Source organism: Myxine glutinosa, chromosome 3, assembly GCF_964187855.1.
Source record: "Myxine glutinosa chromosome 3, kmMyxGlut1.1, whole genome shotgun sequence".
NCBI lineage: Eukaryota > Metazoa > Chordata > Myxini > Myxiniformes > Myxinidae > Myxine > Myxine glutinosa.
In genome coordinates, this window is record NC_136263.1 from 82,787,793 (window position 1) to 82,810,203 (window position 22,411).

The window sequence follows — 22,411 nt, forward strand, 5'->3', positions numbered from 1 at the left end:
TGTGTTACGGATTCATCACTTCCGTTGTTGTGGTTCTCATCCACTGTAAACATTTTTGGTTGCATGTACTACTATTGTTGTTTAAGTGAAATAGAGATTACTATTTTCAAAAGGTAAAAAAAGTTAATGTTTTAAAAGAAACCGGAACTGGAGGAAGAAGAAGAGGAGAAAGAGGCGGAACGAGTGAGGTCGGACAAGGAGCCGAGCTGTTTGGAGGTCTGGAGCAAACGCTGGCGAACGGAGGTCACTAGCGAACTTTGGGGTTTCCCGGGAAAGGGATTTCTGCGACCGAGTTGTTATCGCTGTGACAGATCAACCTGCGTGTCAGGTTTTGCGATTGATTCCGAAGAGAATCGTTGTTTGAGGGCAGTTGCGCCTCGAGAAGAGGCCCGTTGGCCGTTTTTGTCTCGCGCCTGATTTCGCATCACTCTGGGCTCTTTGCCTCGCTTCAATTTTCACCGCATCCAGAAGTTAAGCTGGTGTGTGTGTAACGTGGATTTTGAGTGGAAACCTGCGGTTCGCCGTAAAGGGAGCCGTTGAACGTCCATATCCAAAGGGGTGATTTCCTAGTCACCTTGAGGGCACCTTTACGCATCTTTGGCAGCGTGACTGTCACTGTCAACCGAACGGGATTCTGGTCTCGATTCGACATCGTTCTGACTATAGACCGAGCGCCAGCGAAATTTGTTCAACCGGAAAGAGACAGAAGGTTTCATTACATGAGGTGGTTGATCGTCCATCACTGACTGAAGGTCGGGATTGCTGCCGGGTCATAGCCTGTACCTTAGGCCTACAGGTGACCTTTTCGGGTCACCAAAAATGCACTTATTCAACCCAACAGCGACAAGGAAACTAATTGCACCATGACATTTGGTAGGGACCGTAGTTCACCAAAAGTACCGTGACAGCAATTTTATACTGTACATTTTCGAGAACAGCAGCTTTTTAAATAGGTCACGTGACCACATTTATTCAACCCAAGAGCGACAAGCATCAAACTTGGTTCATATAATGCAATGGTTATTGCCAAACATGAAAATACCAATGACAGCAATTTTCTCCTGTACTTTGACCTTGACAGCAACCTTTGACCTCGACACACCCACAACGCAGATGCTTATGCAATCCAAATGCGACAAGTATCGAACTTTTAAAAACGCGATATGGAGATATTTTCAAATACAAAAATACCAATGACAGCAATATGTTCTCCTGTAGGCCTAATTTGACCTTGACCCACTTGAGCGACCCGGATGCGGGCAACCTACTTCCGGATTTCAATCGCTGGTCAACGTCTGTAGCATGACGTACATATCCTAAAGCGATTCAACTCTCACTGGCCGTATTGAATAAGAGGAAAGAGGAGGTGGTTTGAATCAATTACCAGTGACCAATAATCAAACAAAAACAAATAGCGAGTACCGTTAACCATCAATTTTAAATGCTAACCCAAAAATATGGAAATATTATGTGGCGATACCAACAATGACGTCATCCAAAACCAATACCGACAAGCAAATCCCAACCTACTCAGTTTATCCGAATATGGTACGGACTGTATTGACAGTAGTTCCATAAGCATAAGGTTCCTGCCGCATTGATCACAGTGTATAAACTGTGTTGATCACTCCGTTTCGGATTCGCTCCCGCTATCCCCACTCCAGGGTTCACCATCACTATCAGGTGAGAGCGTGTCTATGGGCTGGTCTCGGTCGGCCTCGTCCTCCACATCTGTGTCGCATTCGTAGGGATCCTCTACAAACTCCTCAGTCTCTGGGGCAGCAGGCTTTTTCAGCTCTTCAGGCAGTACAGGTCCGAGAAACCACTGGAATGTGTAGTTGCCAGTTGCATCCGCTTCCCAGCCATAGTTGGTGGGATACATTCCGGCCGTTGGATTCGCTTTCGAAGCCGATTTCCACATCAAGGAGACATAGTGAGCCCTATGGAGATGCTGCAGAAGGGTTCTCCTGCACAGCGGCAGCGAAGCGCAGTTCATCTTCCTCACTTGGTCAGAGAACTTTCCCACCCCTACCATCTTGAAAAAGGCCTCTGCTCGTGCCTCATCAACACATTTGGCGCTTTTATTGCCGTACACGTGGCAAACGAATCTTTCCAACCCCACGACATCCATTTCGTCATCACACAAAGACTGCAAAGCCTTGACATGCCCTTTCTCCATTATTTCAAAGGGTTTCTGTTTACCCTTTCTGTAGAACGCCGATGTGTAGTCGCATCCTGTTAGGGCGTGAAAACCAACGACAGCCTCTGTTGTACCGGCTTCCCTGTCCTCCAGTACGTGTGCAATTTCGGACACGCTGATGAAGCGGCGACTGTTTACGCTTCCGTAGTCTAGCATTATGCGGTGGGGATGCTTTGCAGCGATTGGCAACAGTATCACTAAAACATCAGTGTCCGAGGAGCGCACGGTTATGTCACCTGACATCGCCGTCACGGCATGATAAGCAATTAAAGTGTCTGCCTCTTCATGTTGGCCTTGATGCTGTGAGGGAACGGACACCACCAGCAACCCCTTACTTGTTCACCTTTAGTTCTATACAACTTCCCCCATGGGAAACATACACTGTTTTGCGGTCAATGATACTAGCGTACTGCTCGTTCTGGACTTCTTCCATCATGAATTTCAGAAATGCATTCTTGAAATGATAGTTTTTCAGGAGTTCACTGCCATTCTTCTTTTGCCTCTGTTCCGGCCCTGTTATCACAAAATCCTCATGTCCACCACCCCGGTTCCTCCTCTCCAGATATTTTATTGATGGCGTCAGGTACTTGTGAAGAAGCAGGTGCACCTCAATTGGGGTACCGGCGTGCGAACAAATGTGCACCATTATATCTCTAGCTATCGAGCGATACGTTGATTGTTTGTGGCGAGTCAAAACCTCGTAAAGAATAAGGCCACCATCAACGAGATATACCGATGGCCTCACTGAGAGGGAGATGTCCATGTCGCTGGAAGGTTCTTCGTTTTCTTTCCAGAACTTTCGTGAGCGCTGACTTCATCGTCTTCGTCACTGACCCATCACTGTGTGCGATTGACAGGGGAATCGGGTTGATTGGATGGCTTAGTAGATCTCGGAGGTCGATAGCTTCTCGTACCACATCCATCGCCAGTATGTGAGCGAAGGCGTCTCTCACACCTTCGGTACCTACTTTTTCACGTTTGGTCGCTTTTCGAGCGTTCTCGGATGCGAAGTTTTGCACTTTGATGCGCTTCACCGTTTTTACAAACCTTGCTCCGTCTTCTGCGCACTCAAACAGAGACTCCGATCTAGCCGCTTTTCCCCATTGAAGAGTTGTGGTGAGGTAGGTGGTCGTCGCCTCTACGGCACTTTGTCCTGTAGCCAAGTTGACGAGGGTGTCTGGTGTGGCGGCATTGAAGGGGTTGCATGTTTCAATGAACTGCTGCTTGAGACGGTCGGTGCTTTCTTTGTCTTTCCGCAGACGTTGTGTGCGCAGCTGGTTTGACGGTGTTTCTCCCCTTTGGATTCCACACATCTCTTTCAACTCAGTTACGGCCATGCTACGTTGGGTAAGGCTGACACACCACCGCCGAAAAGCCTTCTCCGAATTTGCGAAGTGAACAACTCCGGAGGCTGCAGATGCGGCGTCGCGATTCACTGTTTGCTCCAAAGTTAGGTCAATCGCACTGCGGGAGTACGACTTCTTCGTACGTTTTGTGCTGAAGGCACCGGCTTTCAGTACATCCATTGCAGCTGAATCTAGGTGACACAGCTTGTCCAGATAGAGTGAACCCCACCGAGAATAATTTGGTCTGTTCAATGCGAAGAAAACGTCCATCAGATGAGGCAGAGCTGTCACATACAGGTCAACATCATTGGTTCGTACAGCCCTTTGCAGCTCTCGGTAAATGCAATTGATGAGATAGACGTACACAGCCCAATATGCCGCTGTCTTGCCTAGGGAGCTGTTCATGGTCTCGTGAAAATACTGCTCGTAGTCACTGACAAGCCGATGGAAACATTCCTGTGTAGACAGTTTGAGCAGCTTGTTCGTATCATGTAAATCTGACGACATTATCTCGGCGAGTACTTCTTCATACTGATTACTTCGGTCTGAGAGGAACCGTTCATACAGTAACTGCTCCAGGACCCCAGCCGTTATCTGGTGAATGCGGGTACATCGGTTATAAAATTTACCCTTCACGAATCCATTCAAAGAACCCTCGGCAAGAACATCGCCCTCGGTCAACAGATATTCCAAACCGGAATCAGATATATAAGTTCCAACAGCACCGAAAAATGCTAGTTATATGTGGAAGTTGCCCAGTAAAATGATGAGCTTATCAAATGTGGGTGCACGGAGAGCTTGAATGGCGAACGCCTTCATGGCAATGTTCAGATCGTACGTGACTGGGTTCCATATTTGACCAGTTTCTTCAGCCACTTTAAGGGATCGTTCCATGGTCGCCTGGACGACTTTGCTAAGTGTTAGAGACTCATTTATGGGGTCCATATAGGCTATCACTGTCATTGGAAGGCGATCTTCCATGAAGAAAGAGTAAAATCCATTGAACTGGGGTACCGTTTCATACATGGACTTGATCACCCACAAAATATCCAATGCGCGCGCTCCAATATAGTTGTCGCTGTCATTTGTCGACAGTGGGAATTTGGCTGCTCGCAAATTTAAACGGAAAGCGGGGCACACTTTCACAATACCGTCAAACGTTCTCCTGGCTCTCCCACTGAGATTTGACGTCTCCCTTGATGGTCCAGCAATGATTTTGGCGGGATGTTCATCTGGCACGTGTTGATTCTGGTAAGCTATACCCACGGTCACGTGTATATTGTTCTTGCCATCCAGGGTTTCCACGTTCAAGTCGAAGTTGTCCCAGGCTGTACCTGAAGCAGAAATTTAGAAATAATTATATCCTGCCTGAATAATATGGGCTGTGGACTGTCTCAGGTTTTAGCGCATTCAACCGAATATAATATTCATCACGTTCTTTCTCATTCGACCCTAATTTCAGACATATTTTATCATATATGAATATATAGGATTATTTATACAATATAAATTACTTATAGTCAGATGTTTATAATCATATTTACTGAAGTATTATATACATACCAGTTGCAAGTTGTGAATCGGTCAGCAGTCCCGCCGGCGTCTCCTTCTTCCCTGAAGCACAGGTGTAGGCGACTTCGGAAATCAGTCTTTTGCACTCATCGTCGCTCACAGAATGTCCAAGTCGATTCAGTACTGTTAGTGCACTCTTGCTTCCCAACATTGAAGAAAACCCAATACCAAGCGCTGTGGTTTTCCAAGGTTTCACATTCCCCTGTGATAGTGTATACTGCATCTGATGAGAGCGCTTCACACTTCCTTTTCTTAGCGGCTGATGGTATGTCGCCGACTCCAGAAAGTAGGGTTTTGTAGAAAAGTTTCGTCAGAGGAGGTATTTCCGGGGCGTTTTTCTTCAAAGAATCAATGGTTGTATGGCTAGGAATTTTGGTCTTCTCCATTGGGAGAATTTTCCGCTCTCAGTAGCATTGCAGTGGATCGTACCTCCTGTTCATCTCGACTGGTGTTTTTCAGAGCCGCGACTGCGTCATCAAAACTGAGAGATGGCGCGTAAATGAAATTTCCTGTTTTGTTCGACTCTTTCCCGTGGCATAAGTTGTCCTTGTAGGTGTTTTTTTTATCTTATCGAGTAATTTCTGTGTGGTGTATCCTTCTGTATCCTCGGAAATCCCACCGTTGGCCAAATATTCTGATCTGTATAACTCCATTACAGATGCAACAAGGACGGGATTACGCTTTACCACAACTTGCGAGTCTATGAAGCCTTTCATCGCGTCGAATGCTACCTTATGAACAGCTGATCGTGCAGCAAAATCGTAGCCGCCACCGTTTTCTGCACCGGAATTCCGAAGGAATTTCAAGCGACATGTATTGTGGTACATGCCCTCAGGAGCCACAAGGTCGTCCGTACCTCTAGCAAGCACCAGAATTTTCTGACTGGAAGCAGAATTTGGGTTCGCTCTTGCGCAGGCCACAACTGTTTTGCTACCGTTCATAGTTAGCATCGCACTCAAAGGTTCAAATGATTGTCCACACTTGGATCGTTTATTTTCTTTTGAACAGAAAACACAGCGTTTCTCCACTATTACACCTCGAGGAGTGGATTTTAACATGCCAGACAATGACCGTGTCTTTTTAGCTGGGCTGGACGGTTTGCTACTTTCATCCTCAGCCTTGTGTTTTTTTACAGCACTGAATTTGCTTAGACAGGCCGAATGGTATCGCAAGTATGAAATGTCTCGGCAATTTCGAATCCGTTCGGTCGTTTCTTGAAACATGTCCGTTTGCAGGCACTTTTGTCGATCCGCGGCATTTTTCACTCTTGCCCACTGTTCGTCATCCTTGATCTGTTTGAGCGCACCATCACCTTTCATCGAACACACGAAACAAATCTGAAATGGAAAAATAAAGCAAACTGATTTTGGTGTCGTTCTCGAGCAGACTATTCATGCAAACTGCTCTTTTTACACTAACAAAAACAAACAAACAAAAAAAAACTAAAACTATTGAAACAAACTAAAATTGAAAAGTCAAAGGTTGCACCCAAAGTTAGGCCACAGCAACACGTAGGACTCCATAGGACTTTCAGTTATTTACTTAGTATGTGTTTCAGATAAGGCTGTGTTCCCAAAAGTTGAATCTGTTGAAACACTGAAAGGCTGAAAACACTGAAAAGCTGAAAGGCTGAAAAAACACTAACAAAAGCCAAAAGATGAAAAAGGGGCGCCAACTATCCTTAAATATTGATATTAGCCCTATAGGCACGACGGATTCACATAGGCATCCAGGCACCCCCCGCTATTCAAATTTTAACGACCACAGTGGCAACCAAGTCGCTGGTCAGCCTGTACAATCTAATACCTGTGGAGTCTGTTGGGACACCATACACACACCTGCCATCTTTCGGTCGTTACTTGAAGTACAAAACCAATTTCAAACAAAACTTGAACTTTGTATTCAGTGCCTAATAGGGTTAGGACATGCCACAATCGAACAATGGACTGACATGAGTTATTTCAGGTAATACAGACACACAGATGAGAAAAACATACGTGAGAAAAAGGATCGCTAGTCCGCGAATCAGTAAGACACTCACCTCATTCTCCATGATAACACGTCTAGTCCCAAGCAAGCCTTCAGACTTTCATGTAAACAGCTTCAGTAGTGATTTCTGTCATGAGCGAGTTTCTCACAAGTGGAAACACCTGCAAGGGCGGTTCTAGGGGGTGCCCGGGGGGCGACTCGAAAAATGTATGGGATGTGTGGGCTGCCGAATACAGGGATCGGTTAAAAAAGGCGGAAGCATGGAAATCGATGGCAGAATAGTTAGATAAAGATCGCGTTTTAAAAAGTTTGATACTTGTCGCATTTGGATTGCATAAGCATCTGCGTTGTGGGTGTGTCGAGGTCAAAGGTTGCTGTCAAGGTCAAAGTACAGGAGAAAATTGCTGTCATTGGTATTTTCGTGTTTGGCAATAACCATTGCATTATATGAACCAAGTTTGATGCTTGTCGCTCTTAGGTTGAATAAATGTGGTCACGTGACCTATTAAAAAAGCTGCTGTTCTCGAAAATGTACAGTATAAAATTGCTGTCACGGTACTTTTGGTGAACTACGGTCCCTACCAAATGTCATGGTGCAATTAGTTTCCTTGTCGCTGTTGGGTTGAATAAGTGCATTTTTGGTGACCCGAAAAGGTCACCTGTAGGCCTAAGGTACAGGCTATGACCCGGCAGCAATCCCGACCTTCAGTCAGTGATGGACGATCAACCACCTCATGTAATGAAACCTTCTGTCTCTTTCCGGTTGAACAAATTTCGCTGGCGCTCGGTCTACTATCACTGGAGCGTGGAGCAACTTTGGCTTGAAGCCGGGATAGAGACATTGGGGATGTTATTTTCACTCACTTGGAGCACAATGAGTTATATTGTACGAAACTGATGGTACCATCATAGGAATGATATATTTCTTGTACAATTGATTACTATTGTTTTTTGTACTGTTGTTCTTGTGTGATTTTAATACAATACTTGTTTGTTGGTAACAATTGGTGTGGTTTCACCATTGATCTTTGACATACAGAATAACACATCTTTCTGCCGTGACTCCTCGGGGCTCGGAGGTACACCGTGACTGGGGTTTGAGGAGGAGCACGTAACACTTGGCAATTTCTACTTGATTTCTACTTGATATTAACTACTTGGCTAAATTCGCTTTCAAACAAACTTTATCCCCCTTGTGTCATGGAGGATTTGCTGCACTTTACGCCAGCTCTGAAACGAGCAGTCCTTTTCTCCATTTATTATATTTTATTATTACTGTTATAATTTTCAATAATAAACATAACAAAAACAAGAAAGAGCAATCGGAGATTGCAGACCCTCACCAGGATGCGTTTTCAGTGGTTTTTAAGGCTTTTGTGTTAAAACAGAGATGACGGCCGAAACATGTGACCGATGACGTCATCTTTTTTTAAATCCACCAATTTATCCCTACATAAATTTATCCCTAGAACACAAGTAATTTCATCTTGATCAGACGAAGTTTTGTACTTGTCAAATTATGACGTCATAATGGAGGCACCTATGACATCATCATTAACATATGCTATTCCCCATGGAGAGTTCTTTAAAATGAGCAATGTCTCAATTTTTTCTATGCTGCACTTTCGGAGATTTTGAGGTGGTTATTCCACGTGACCTATGACATCATAATTATAATTAAAGAATTCTACAGAAGGAGGTTTTTTTATTATTATTTTTTGTATACAGAATCGAGTCTCGTGTAAGAGCTAACACATTGAACATGAAAACATGCACAGACACACAAAACATGCAATGAAGGGAGTGGGAGACGAGAGAGGGAAGCACACAAGCACAAGAACAGAAGAGAACAGGGATGCCGGTATATCTGTGGAAGAGGGAGGGCTGGGGGAGGAGGGAGGGGTACACGGTACAAAGCAAATTAACACTTCTAGGAACCCCAGGAAAGAAGCTGGGGATTTAAATAGGTGGATTTGGGGTGTTTTAACGGGGGTAGAAAAGATCAAGGTTTTGAATGTGGGAAGATAAGAGATGGTGGTGAACAGATGTTTTCATGTTGAACAGCTGAAGAGTTGCACCTACAGTGAAAATTTCCTGTCAATCGGACCAACACTTGCAGAGAAAATCACATTTATTCTGTGTGGACAAACAAACAAACAGACAGACAAACAAACGGACTCGATGCAATACTGCAATACCCTCTCCTCTGGCGAGGGTAAAGATGGGGTCTCAACTTGGAAGGCTTGGTACCCTAATAATGAAACTTTAACGGTTTGTGATATGATATGAAGTCTCTATTTCATTTTATTCATAATTATCAAATCCAATGGCACCCAATTCTTTAAAACTGGGTCAATTTATCCAATATTCCACAACTTCTTTAACGCACTACAAAACTCAGTCACACCCCACCTTTGGTACCTACTTACATAATTTCTGAGCTTGGAGCAACTGGTGTTCAACCGGCAAGGTTAGTGACTCCGTAGCTACATCTCACTCGCATGTTCAAAAGTGTGTATCCAACCATCAGACTGTCCACTGCCTAATAACTCAATGATTCCTCTCTGTCATGGTGCCTATCTACCTTGGGTCCTTTTTCCTATTGCACCATTGCCATCATCTCATTACCCAGGCAAATTGTGTTTGTGGCAGGCACCATTAATCCCCACAGATTAATTTCATCATCTCCCAGGACAAGCAACTGCAACTTCTTGGACTGTACCCACAGATGCCCTTTTCCAAGGTTTAAGTGGCAATCATTTGCGGGTCGGAAATCAACAATGAACAGACGTGGATCACACAACTGTGCCACCTGCAATTTCAAACTAGTTTCTGCCCAATTCTAAACATACAGTCCCATGGCTTGTTCAAGATGGGGTGCTCTCATTCCAATTGATAGAAACAGCCTGTGTCCTCTCGGTGGAATGATTCTTTTTCATCCGCCTACACTGTGGTTCATGATTGTTGGGCTTACAATAATTGTATGAATGGTCAGTGTCTACTATGGCTTCGTACTCAGTTCACAGGCAACATCTGACTGGCAGGATAGTCGAGAGGTATGCCCACTTGCTTCTGAGCTGTCTAGCATAGGTTGGAATATTGGCTCAGCTATAAACTGTTATTGTGCTGTTTTGCATGTATGGAGGCATGCTGTCCCTTGGATGGACATTAAACTGGGGGTCCCGCTGATGGACATTGCACTCGGATTAGTTGATGGATGTTAAAATACCATGGTGTCAGTGGACAGTAGGCAAGCAATCGCTGGAACCCTGGTTAAACTCAAAATTCCTGTACTATCCTACAAGGGCACTGCATCAATGAAATGCCACATCCCTGCAAGAGTTGCTGCTAGCCCTCAGCAAAGTGCTGCATACGATGTTCACAACAGACAACATCTTACACCTTGCAGGTTTTGCTCTCCAATTTGTAAGTCAACTAAGCTTACACTCAATAGCAGCTACGAAAGGAGAAGCAATGGTGTTGCTTTTCTCAGTCAGATACTGGCCTATGGATATGGCTCAATGTAGTTTGTGGAGAAAAGGTTTGCATTGGTCCTCTGCCTTGTCTGTGGATATACTCTGTCCTAGATTCTCCACTGGGTTCCTGTTCCTCCTCAACTCAAAAAAATTGTGCTTATGGCCTGTTTTCCAACATTCATAATAATCCCTGGGAAATTACTTTCAAACTCCCCCAGGTGAGTCAAATGTTCCTCTTTCATCACTACTTGGGTCTCTGTTTCTGTGCGGCAAATTTATCTATCCAAATTTAGTTTGTTTGCTTGACCAAATTACATGTATGTCCACCACTCAATCTATCCATACATCACTTCAACATTCCGGCTAATGCATCTATACTTCGGCTCACACCATGGGTAGAGCTCCAGTTGTAACATAAACCTTTAATTACTCCTGAACCATATTTGTGACTTGCCTAATTAGTAGCCTATCCAATTCACCAATAACTACCAGAATTTCCTTAAGGTGAGTAACTGATTTCCCAATTCCACAGGTCAGCTAACATTGGCAGGTTGTCAGTACCTTCAAGGGCTGGCAGGATGGCCTAGCCCTAGCCCTAGAAGTACGCACACTCGCCTCTAAGCTGTCGAGCCTGGGTTTGAATCCTGTCCCAGCTATAAACTTTCATCCCAGTGTTTCACAGGCAGGGTGTTTCATCATCGTGTATGTCGTCCCTTGGGTGGACGTTAACCTGTCTACCAGCATTTGTTCCCATTGTGTCCATCGTGAAGAGTAGGCAAGCTATCGCTGGCACCCCGGCCAAATTCCTGCACTAACCAGGAGAGGGCATTGCATCAGCGATGCAGCCGCACCCTCGGCCAATGATTCACCCACAGTCTTGTGCTACATACGAACAATGAAGTACCTTCAAAAGTACCTCCAATTAGAAACTAATTTCCTGATCAGGAAGAGCACCAATAAAGCAATCTCTAACGCTAGCCTCCCTTATATTTTGGCAGGAAATCCTGGGTATGACCATTGCATCTATACTGTGGATACACGAATAATCAACTTATTGAGGAATTAAGAAAAGGAACTAAAAAGTTATTGAGGATGACAAGAAAGCTTATAGAAAGTGTATTCATGGGAAAGAGAAGGGGAGAACAAGATTAGGGCCATTATTGGAGAGTGTAGGAGTATTAAAGAAAAAGATAGGGAGATTTCAAAGGCTTTGCTTCAATTTTCAAAAATATAAGGGTAAGACTATCAGTAGAGAATGGATACTATGGATAGAGATAGGTGCTCAAAAAGACATGTAAGGAAGAGCTTACCATCCCAGGTCATTCTCCATCCATACTCGGTGGTCTTTAATTTCTATCCTCATCCCCCCCTCCCTTTAGGATCTCTTATAAATGTTTAAAATATGGAACCGGAAATGAAAATATTTATTCAGGAAAAGTTTTTTTTTTTTTTTTACCAGGCTGGACAATAGAATCACCAGGGGGCCTAGCCTGAGAATAAATAATAGTTGCAGACAATGGGATTTCACACAAAAGGTCATTCGCATATGGAATGGGTTTCTTTGCAAAGTGGCAACAGCAGGGATATTCGACATGTTTAGACTTTAATTGGATAGGTACTTAAAAGCAATGGGGATGTAAGGTAAACTGGTACCTAGGTGGGATTAGAAGGTAGACCGAATTTAATTGGGTGATCATTGGGAATTGCCTTGTGCATGCTGTGGTATCTTGAGTTAATGATTTCTGAGTTGTAGATGCCATGAAGCATCAACATGCATGTCGTCTGTGCTACTGCAATCATCAATGAACTGACCTCCCTCTTCCTCAAATTCCTCATATGTTGTGAATGGTCATGTGGACCTTTCTGTGATGTACCTCCCTGCCTTCGCCTTCACCTTTCTGTTTACCTCCCCCTTTCCCATTAAGTACATATCGGCTTGTATTGGGCTTGTGGTGTGGGTGGTGTTGGTTTCATGGAGGGTGAATGTGCTTGTGAACTGAGTGGCTGGTTTGGGGTTGGGGTTTTTTTTATATGGCACATGCATGGGCTTATTGGTGTACTCGAGATATAAATTTATAACTGGGCAGTTAGTTGTATATGCCTACTTGCACTAATTAATTCGTGTTGCTGTAATTTCGGGGTTAAGAAATGGTTAACAAATCTAAGGCTAGACAAACTATGGCCTGGACACTTTATATAATAATTGATTATAGGAGACAAACACTCATTAAATGAGTGCAAGTAGGTTCGGTATTTCGAACAGATTCGAACCATCGAGGAAGGGAACAGTGGCAAGCGTTAGAAAATTTTGTGGCTAATCTAATTGGCTAGAAATATTGAAAATATTGAAACAACAACAACAACAACAACATGCATTTTAAGGCCATGTTCCCTGCTAGAGCGGGGGTTAGCCTTGCGGTCCCCATGACAATCTTCTCCATTTTGCCCTATTTTCTGCATCTCTCCTTGTTAACCCCCTTGCCCGCATTTCTTCTTCCACCATCTTTAGCCAAGTCTTTCTCGGTCTTCCCCGTCCTCTACTTCCTTCTACATTAACTTCCATCACTCTTCTCAACCAGTCACTTTCATCCTTCCTCAATACATGACCAAACCATCTCAACCTGTTCCTCTTCACAGCATCAATCACAGGCAATATTCCCATCATCTTTCGCAATTCATCATTTGTCTTCCTCTCTCTCAACGATACTCCGCACATCCATCGAACCATTCGCATTTCCACCCTTTCCAGCCTTCGTTGCTGCTCTACGTTCATTACCCATGTCTCGCTCCCATAAATCATAACACTTCTCACACATGCAGCATACACCTTTCCCTTCAGCTTCAGCGACACTCTCCTCCTCATCAGCACGCCACTCAGTTCCCGAAACTTCTTCCATGCACATCTCACTCGAGCAACCGTTGCCGAGTCTGATCCACCTTCTCCATTCAGCATGTCTCCGAGGTAGCAAAATGTTTTCACACCTTCCAGCTTCACGCCGTCTCCAAGATCCAACTCAACATTTCCTCCATCTGCAGCTCCCTCTGTGCACACCTTACATTTGAATGTAGCTGCCACACTGGTTAATGACCCTCTCAGACCACTACATTATTGATGAACCCACTCAGCACACATTATACATTGAATGGAGTTCACTCCGACACCCTTCCTGCACACAGCACACGGCCACTTCCCAGTTCTTTCCACCTCACCACATGCTTTACCACTTGCCATCACCTTTGTCTTTCCGATATTCACCTTCAGACCTTTTGTCTCCATATTGAATTGTTGAAAAATATTGAAATCCATTGAAAATATTGAAAGAAATATTGAAATATTGATATCAGTATTGAAAACAACAAGGATAAATGACTGGCCTAATTTGGGACAACCAGTACGATTTCCGAAAGACAGCTTATTCAAGCAGTCGGATATATTTTAATAAAGGAAGTAACAACATGGACAAGGGTAGTGCAGTTGATTTGGTACATTTGGATTTATAAAAGGCAATAGATAATGTTCTGCAAAGGAAGTTGTTGGGAAATATTAGAGCATGTGGTTTTTAGGGTAATGTAGCAGACTCAAATGGCTGAGAAGTTCTGGATTTAGTGAAATGTTTAAAGTAATGAAAGTGGTTGAAAGCATAGATGTGTTTGAATAAATTACTTGATTATAAAAGCAAAGTATTTGTTGAGAAGTGGAAAGGAACACAACATAAACATGCAAGGATTAGGAAGGAATATAGCAGTGGGGAATGTTATGCAGAGGGTAGTTCAGGAAAATGAGAAACACCATTTGTTGGCAATAAACTGAAGAAGCTATGTAGTTTCCATGAGCAAGTCTTCTTTTATGGCTACAATTATTCCCACGTTCTTGTTTGGTTGGTCAAGGAAAGTTTTTGGCCCAAGTCTTTCATAAACCGACTGACCAGGCCTGACGCTTGACAAAGTAGAGAAGGAATTTTGGAATTTGGCTATTGTACCGGCGGTAGCTCGCCTACTCTTCGAGAAGGACACGGTGGGATATTTTACGTCCACCAACTTTCAGCAAATGGGATGCCCAGTTTAACATCCATCAGTTGGGCGGCACACACATTGATGTATCGCCCTGTCTTTGAAACACCAGACTGACGGTTCATAGCTGGGTCGGGATTCAAACCCAAGCTAGACAGATTAGAGGTGAGTGTGCGTACCTCGAGGACATCCTGCCAGCCCAGTTTCAATGAGCGATAAACAAAATAAATATTGATGGAAAAAAAGTGAAGCACAACTGCAAAATAGTAGAAAATATTAAATGAAATTCAAATTTTGTTTCAAGCATGAATTTAAAAAAACTTTTCATTCGTCACTAGATCAACAATTTTGCACATACTGTATGTATAGCACAGTAAGGTTTCAACCTCAAAGAACACTTTCACTTGGTCGAGGTGTGGAGAAGGAAACGACATTGTGTACTTCCATTGGTGGACTACATTAACTCTGGCCTGTATTAGTTTGGTAGTGGATCTGTTATGATCTTGAGCTGCCAAATACAGGACAATCAGCATCAAAGAAATGGGAAACCTTCAAGGAGTAAATGTGTAGGGGGCAGAGTAGTGTCGGGTGCAATTTCTTGAGCGCCATTGCAATGAGGTGTAAACTCGAGGCAGAAAGAGGCCAGTTGGATATGTTTTCATAATTACCCTGCGCTCACGAAGCCAAAATCAGGGTTAGGCGATTGGTTGCGTGCGTGTGGTGTGCATGTCTGCGTCTTACTATAATTCACCGAATGTCCGTCTGTCCGTTTGAAGGTACCGCAAAAACGGCTCAACCGATCGTAACGATATTTTGGGTGGGTATTCCTGGGACCCCTTGGAGTAAAATAGGCTATATCGTATATTGTTTTTCCAATTTTTCTAAGTTTTCCAATTTTCCAGTTTGTTCAAACACGATGGAATAATATTTACCGATATTAACAGTGATGTGGCTTTTGTTGAAATTATACGTACCAGGAGAGAGTAGATCGACTCCTGAGGAACTCTTCCGATACAAACGTGCGGCTCCGAAAACAAAAATGAAAGAAACACGTCAGCATGTGCATAGCGATTGAGAAACAGGTGTAGCGGCCGCTTCCGTGTTACAGATTCGGCGCACAATCTTCACACATAAACATGCGACTGAGAAAGATGTGTAGCGGTCGCTTCCGTTATGCAGAATTCAATCTTTTTTCAAAATGGGCGCCATGTACTGTTTAGATTTTGATGATTTGCGTGTGATATGATTCAACGGATGTTTATATGAATCGTTGAAAATAAAAAAGCCTTCAATTTCTGATATTTTGCCTTTTCATTTGGGCTTCCCAATTGAAGCCCCGCCCATAGGGCGGGTACCGTTGCTAGTGTTAAAAATTCATTTCTCGGCAATCGTTGGTCCGATTGACGAGAAATGTTACCATAGGAGCGCTACTGCCTGTATAATTTTTTATTCATAATTTTGATGTCCTAGGTCACGTGGTGCGGACGCCATCTTGGAAAAACGTTGCACCTCGATATCTCCGAAATCACTCCATGGAAAAAATTGAAACATGGCTCATTATCAAGTACTCCCCATGGGGAATAATATATGTCATCGGTGTCATCGGAGCCTGGTGTTGGCTTAGCGGTTAGGGTGCCGGCTTGGGATCATAGGATCCTAGGTTCGAATCCCGGTCGATTGCTGAATTTACACCAGGGGGGTTGACTCAGCCTGTTCATCCTTCTAAGGTCGGCAAATTGAGTACCAGTTCACTGGTAATTCCCTGTGTGTCGCAAGAGGTGACTAACAGGGTTGGTGGCAGGAAGGGCATCCGGCCATAAAACATTGCCTCAAAAGCCATAAAACATTGCCTCAAAAAGGGGACCAACGTGCCCAAAAAAGGTCCAACCCCTGCTCTGCGGGGAAAAATGGCCTCTAAAGGTGGTTCTAAAGGTGGTTGAATGTACCATTCCAGAACCCTCCATGTCATGATGTCATCGGTGCCTTAATTATGACGTCATCTTTCGACAAGTACAACGCTTGATCTGATCAGTATGAAAAAATATATTTCTCTTCAACTGTTATTCTGATACACGAAATTTTGACCATTGGAGCGTCTCCTCCTGTAGAATTGTTTTAATGATAATTATGACGTCATATGCCAGGTGGTACAGACACCATCTTGGAAAAACTGAAAAATGTTGCACCTCTATATCTCCAAAGCTATTCATGGAAAAATTGAAACATGGCTCATTGTCAAGTACTCCCCATAGGAAATAAGATATGTTAATGATGTCGTCGGTACCTTAATTATGACGTCATAACTCGACAAGTACAACACTTGATCCGATCAGTATGAATTTGTGTTCTCTGAAATGATTGGTCAGATTGACACGAAAATTTTACCATAGGAGCACCTCTGCATGTAGAATTTTTTATTTATTCACAATTATGATGTTATAAGTCACTTTGTTTGGACGCCAACTTGGAAAAAACTTGACACCTCTATATCTCTGAAACCACTCCATGGAAATAAATGAAACATGGCTCATTGTCAAGTACTCGGCATGGGGAATAAGATGTGTTCATGATGGCATCTGTGCCTTCGTTATGACGTCATAATTTGACAAGTACAACGCTTGATCTGATCAGTATTATTTTTACCTCCGCCACCAAAGGTGGATGGAGGTTATGTTTTCACCCCTGTCTGTTTGTCTGTTTGTCTGTCTGTTTGTTTGTGAACAAAATATATCAAAAGTTGTGGACGGATTCAGACGAAATTTGGCAGAGATGTAGGGCATGTCACAAGGACGAAATTATTAGATTTTGGTGAAGATCCGGATTCGGATCCGGCTATTAGAATCTTTAAAGTGATTCTTCACCATTGGGAGATAGAGCCAAAAACGATACATAGCAGGATATCTCAAAAAGTTGTGGACGGATTTGGACGAAACTTGGTGGACCGGTTGGGTGTCTGACTAGGATGATTCGATTCGATTTTGGTGAAGATCTGAATATGGATTCGGATATGAGAATTATTTAATTTTTAAAGTGATTCTTCACCATCGAGTGATATGGCCAACCATGCGGAGGTATGCTCTCTACTGAGTGCCGTTCTCGTTTTCTCTCTGCAACTGTTGGTCTGATGGACACGAAATTTTCACCATAGGAGCACCTCCTCCTGTAGAATATTTAAATGGTAATTATGATGTCATATGTCACGTGGTACAGGAGCCATCTTGGAAAAACCGAAAAACGTTGCACCTCTATATCTCCGAAACCTCTAAAAAGAATTTAAATGTGGTTCATTGTAAAGAACTCTGCATGGGGAATAAGTGTTGTTAACGATGACGTCATTGGTGCCTTAATTATGACGTCATATTGCGATAGGGACATGCTTAGTTTGATGAGTTTGAAATTTCTTGAGCGTGATATATGCAGCAATTATATTAGAGAATATCAATTTATTATGTCATCGCTCACATGGTCTGGCAGCCATTTTGGATCAAATAAAAAAAACCCCTCCAAAAACAGAAGAGTTGGCTCGCAACAAGTTGACTACAAAAACATTTAAAATAAAATTTTAACATCCTGGTGATTTCGCTGTGTCTGCTACACTTTTCTGATCCCACCCTCCAATTCCCCTCCAAGAAAATTAACTATTCAGCTTGATGGATTTATTTACTTTGGTGTTGGTTTAGTGCCGGTATGATAGGCGAATGGCTTCCTCCTGCGTCAAAGTTCCTTGTTGTTATCTCCTCTCCCTGTAAAGGTTGGAGTGCCACAAGGCAATGGCAGGTCCAATCCTATTCCTAATCTTCATTAGCGATGTTCTGTCTCTGGAAAGCCCTCTCTATCTCCTTGCTGATGACTCCACCATCTCCTGTAGCATACCTCATCCTTCAGATAAGCAAGCAGCAGCCTCTTCCCTATCTGCAGACCTGATAGAATCACAGGCTGGTCCAACACTTGGAATATGTCTTTCAACTCTGACAAATCTCACACACTCACGATGACTCTCCCATCGACTTCATTCACAAACTTCTTGAATAACATGACTTTCCACATCACAGACAGGCCGGTTGCCTCTTTGTTTTCTCCCACTTCCTTTCTGATCTTCCACATTCTGTCCTTTCTGTGTTCTGCCTGTGAAACACTTGAGATTACAGTTTATAGCTGGGTCAGGATTCAAACCAGACAGATTTGAGGCGAGTGGCATACCTCGAGGCCAGCCTGATATGCTGATGAACATCGATTACTAAAAGGAGAAGCGTGATTCTGTGTGTGTTGTTGGTTGTCATCTCCATATGCGGGTTTGAGAAAGTGGAACAGAGTGCTCACATGTCTCAAAGTACCTACCTCCGTGTGTGCGCGTGCGCCAATAATACTCATGGGGTATGCTTACACATTGTAAGCAGTAACGAGCCATGCTTCGTACGTCGGTACATAATAAGCAGAAGCTTTATGATTATAGGCAAGCATCACCTACCTCCTGCTAGATATCAATTGAGGTTTTTATTTCAGTTTACAGCTACAGAAATTTTATTTAAAAATGCTGGATATCGATTGAGTTTTTTTTACGGATGCTTTTGCATTTTTGTTTTTACATAATTTTTGATTTATGGATGCTTTCCAACGATTCTGTGATTTTTTTTCCTGGTGTATCGGCATCAGAGTCCATTGGCACTCAAATTTTCTACCTTACCGGCCTTACCGGCCTTACGTGTACGGCCACGTGAAAAAGTAAGTACACCCCATGTAAAGTTTTGACTTTTTCAACATATTTCAACATACAGCTATTTGATCTTCATTTCAACAATATTGATAGATAAAGGTGATATAATATAACAAATATCATGAAACATTTACATTTTGTAGTCCATTGTATAATTTAAATAAACATAAATGCAAATTTCGCATGTGGAAAAAGTAAGTACACCCTTGGCTCTAATAGGTGGTATTGCCCCCTTTGGCAGAAACAACCTCAAGTTGGCGTTTCTTATAACTGTCTACGGGTCTCTGACATTGACTGGGAGAAATTTTTGCCCACTCCTCCATGCAGAATTCTTTCAGCTGTGCGATGTTTGAGAGGTTTCTTGCATGCACAGCTCGTTTCAAATCCCCCCACAACATCTCGATGGGATTTCGATCCGGGCTTTGACTTGGCCATTCCAGAACCCTCCATTTCTTTATTTTCATCCATTCCTTGGTGGATTTACTGGTATGTTTAGGGTCATTGTCATGTTGCAAGGTCCACCCTCGGTTGAGCTTCAACTTTCCGACAGATGGCCTCACATTATCCTCAAGCACCCTCTGGTACAATGAAGAATTCATAGTGGATTCTATGATAGTGAGCTGCCCAGGCCGTGATACAGCAAAGCTGCCCCAAACCATAATATTTCCACCACCATGCTTTACAGTTGGTATCAGGTTCTTGTGGTCAAATGCTGTCTTTGGTTTTTGCCAAACATGTCTTCTGGTACTGTGGCCAAATAGCTCTACCTTTGACTCATCTGTCCAGAGCACATTGTTGCAGAAGTGCTGGTCTTTGCCTAGGTGTTCATTGGCAAACTTTAGTCTTGCCCTGATGTTCTTTCTGGACAGCAAAGGTTTCCTCCTGGTACACCTCCCATGTAGATCAAATTTGTGCAGCCTCTTTCTATTAGTAGACTCGTGCACTTTGACATCAACTGTGGCAAGAGCTACCTGTAGGTCCTGTGCTGACATTCTGGGGTTCTTAGAGACTTCTTTCAGCATCTTGCGGTCTGCTCTCGGGCTGAACTTGCTGGGGCGGCCTGGCCTGAACAGGTTGGCAGTTGTTTGGAATCTTCTCCACTTGTGGATGATCTTCCGGACAGTCGAATGATTGATTTCAAATTGTTTGGAGATCTTTTTAAATCCCTTCCCAGACTCAGGCATCTATAACCTTCTTTCTGAAGGCCCCAGAGTTATTTTGATCTAGGCATGGTGACGCCACACACTTCAACAACAAAGAGCAAACCAAAGTAAATGTCTGAGGTTTAAATAAGACAGGTTCCTCCAAAATCCTCTCTAACAATGTTCTAATCATTTGCACCTGAGCTGGTGCACCTGATTCTAATTTTAGGTATTTGAAGTGGTTATAAATGTGGGGGTGTACTTACTTTTTCCACATGCGAAATTTGCATTTATGTTTTTTAAAATTATACAATGGACCACAAAATGTAAATGTTTCATATTTGTTGTATTATATCACCTTTATCTATCAATATTGTTGAAATGAGGATCAAATAGCTGTATGTTGAAATATGTTGAAGAAGTCAAAACTTTACATGGGGTGTACTTACTTTTTCACGTGACTGTAGCTGACATGAAAATCCAATTCAAATTTCAAGTCAATCAGATGAAAATTGAGGCTTTTAGAAATTTGAAATTGTTGTTGACCGTTGGCCTATGTTGTTCTTTTGGCCGATGGAGATCTCAAAAATAGTTGGTGTTTGAATTCAGTTCACTGATATGTAAATCCCATTCAAATTTCAAGTGAATTGGATGAAAATTGAGGATTTTAGAAATTTTAAATTGTTGTTGACCGTTGGCCTATGTTGCTCTTTTGGCCTATGGTGATCTCAAAAATATTTGGTGGTTGAATTCAATTAGCCGTTATGTAAATCCTATTCAAATTTCAAGTCAATCGGATGAAAATTGAGGATTTTAGAAATTTGAAAAAAGTGGTTGACCTTAGGCCTATGTTGACCTTAAGACCTATGTTAATCTCAAAAATGGTTGGGGGTTGTATTCAGTTAGCTATGACAATCCTTTTGAAATTTCAAGTCAATCGGATGAAAATTGTGGATTTTAGAAATTTCAAAAAAGTGGTTGACCTTTGGCCTATGTTGACCATTTGGCTTAAGCGAATCTCAAAAATGGTGGTTGAATTCAGTTCACCGATATGTAAATCCTATTCAAATTTCAAGTCAATCGGATGAAAATTGAGGATTTTAGAAATTTGAAATGGTTGTTGACCTTTGGCCTATGTTGACCTTTTGGCCTATGCTGATCTCGAAAACAGTTGGTGGTTGAATTCAGTTTGCCGATATGTATATCCTATTCAAATTTCAAGTTAATCGGATGAAAATTGAGGATTTTAGAAATTTGAGAAAAGCGGTTGACCTTTGGCCTATGTTGACCTTTTGACCCCAAAAATATTTCGAGCAGAACGGCTTGTCCGATTAAATCCATGTTTGCAGTGTGTGTTGGGGTTGGGTCGAGGAAGGTACCTTTCGAAAATGGGCACGCTGTGATTTTCAATATGGCCACCACGGCAGCCATCTTGAAATTGGTTTCCGTCAATTTCGAGCAAAACGGCTTGTCCGATTAAATCCATTTTTGCAGTGTGTGTTGGGGTTGAGTAGAGGAAGGTTCATGGGTGCGCTGCGATTTTTGGCCATTGATGTCCCATACTACAGTGGGGGAGAGAAGGGACGGATGGAGGTGTGAGAAATTTAGCAGGGGTAAAGCGACTTTCAGGCCACTCTGTACAGTGCATAAACATGGCAAATGAGCAAGAAAATGGAACGCAAACTGACGGTCTTCCACCATAGATGTTTGGGAAGGATTTTAAAGCTTTTCTGGCCAAATAGGGTAATAAATGAGGAAATAAAGAAGAGCAGGAGATTCTCGCTAAGTTGCTCATATCTGGCCCTCATCCTCTCCTTGTACATTTCCCCCCATCCAATAACCTTCCGAACTCTGCTCGTATAACCTCCCTCCTTTTCTTCATCCATACCACAAACACCACAGGCTTGTGCCAGGTGGTGACATTCTCTCTTAAGTGTTGTTAATGATGACGTCATTGATCC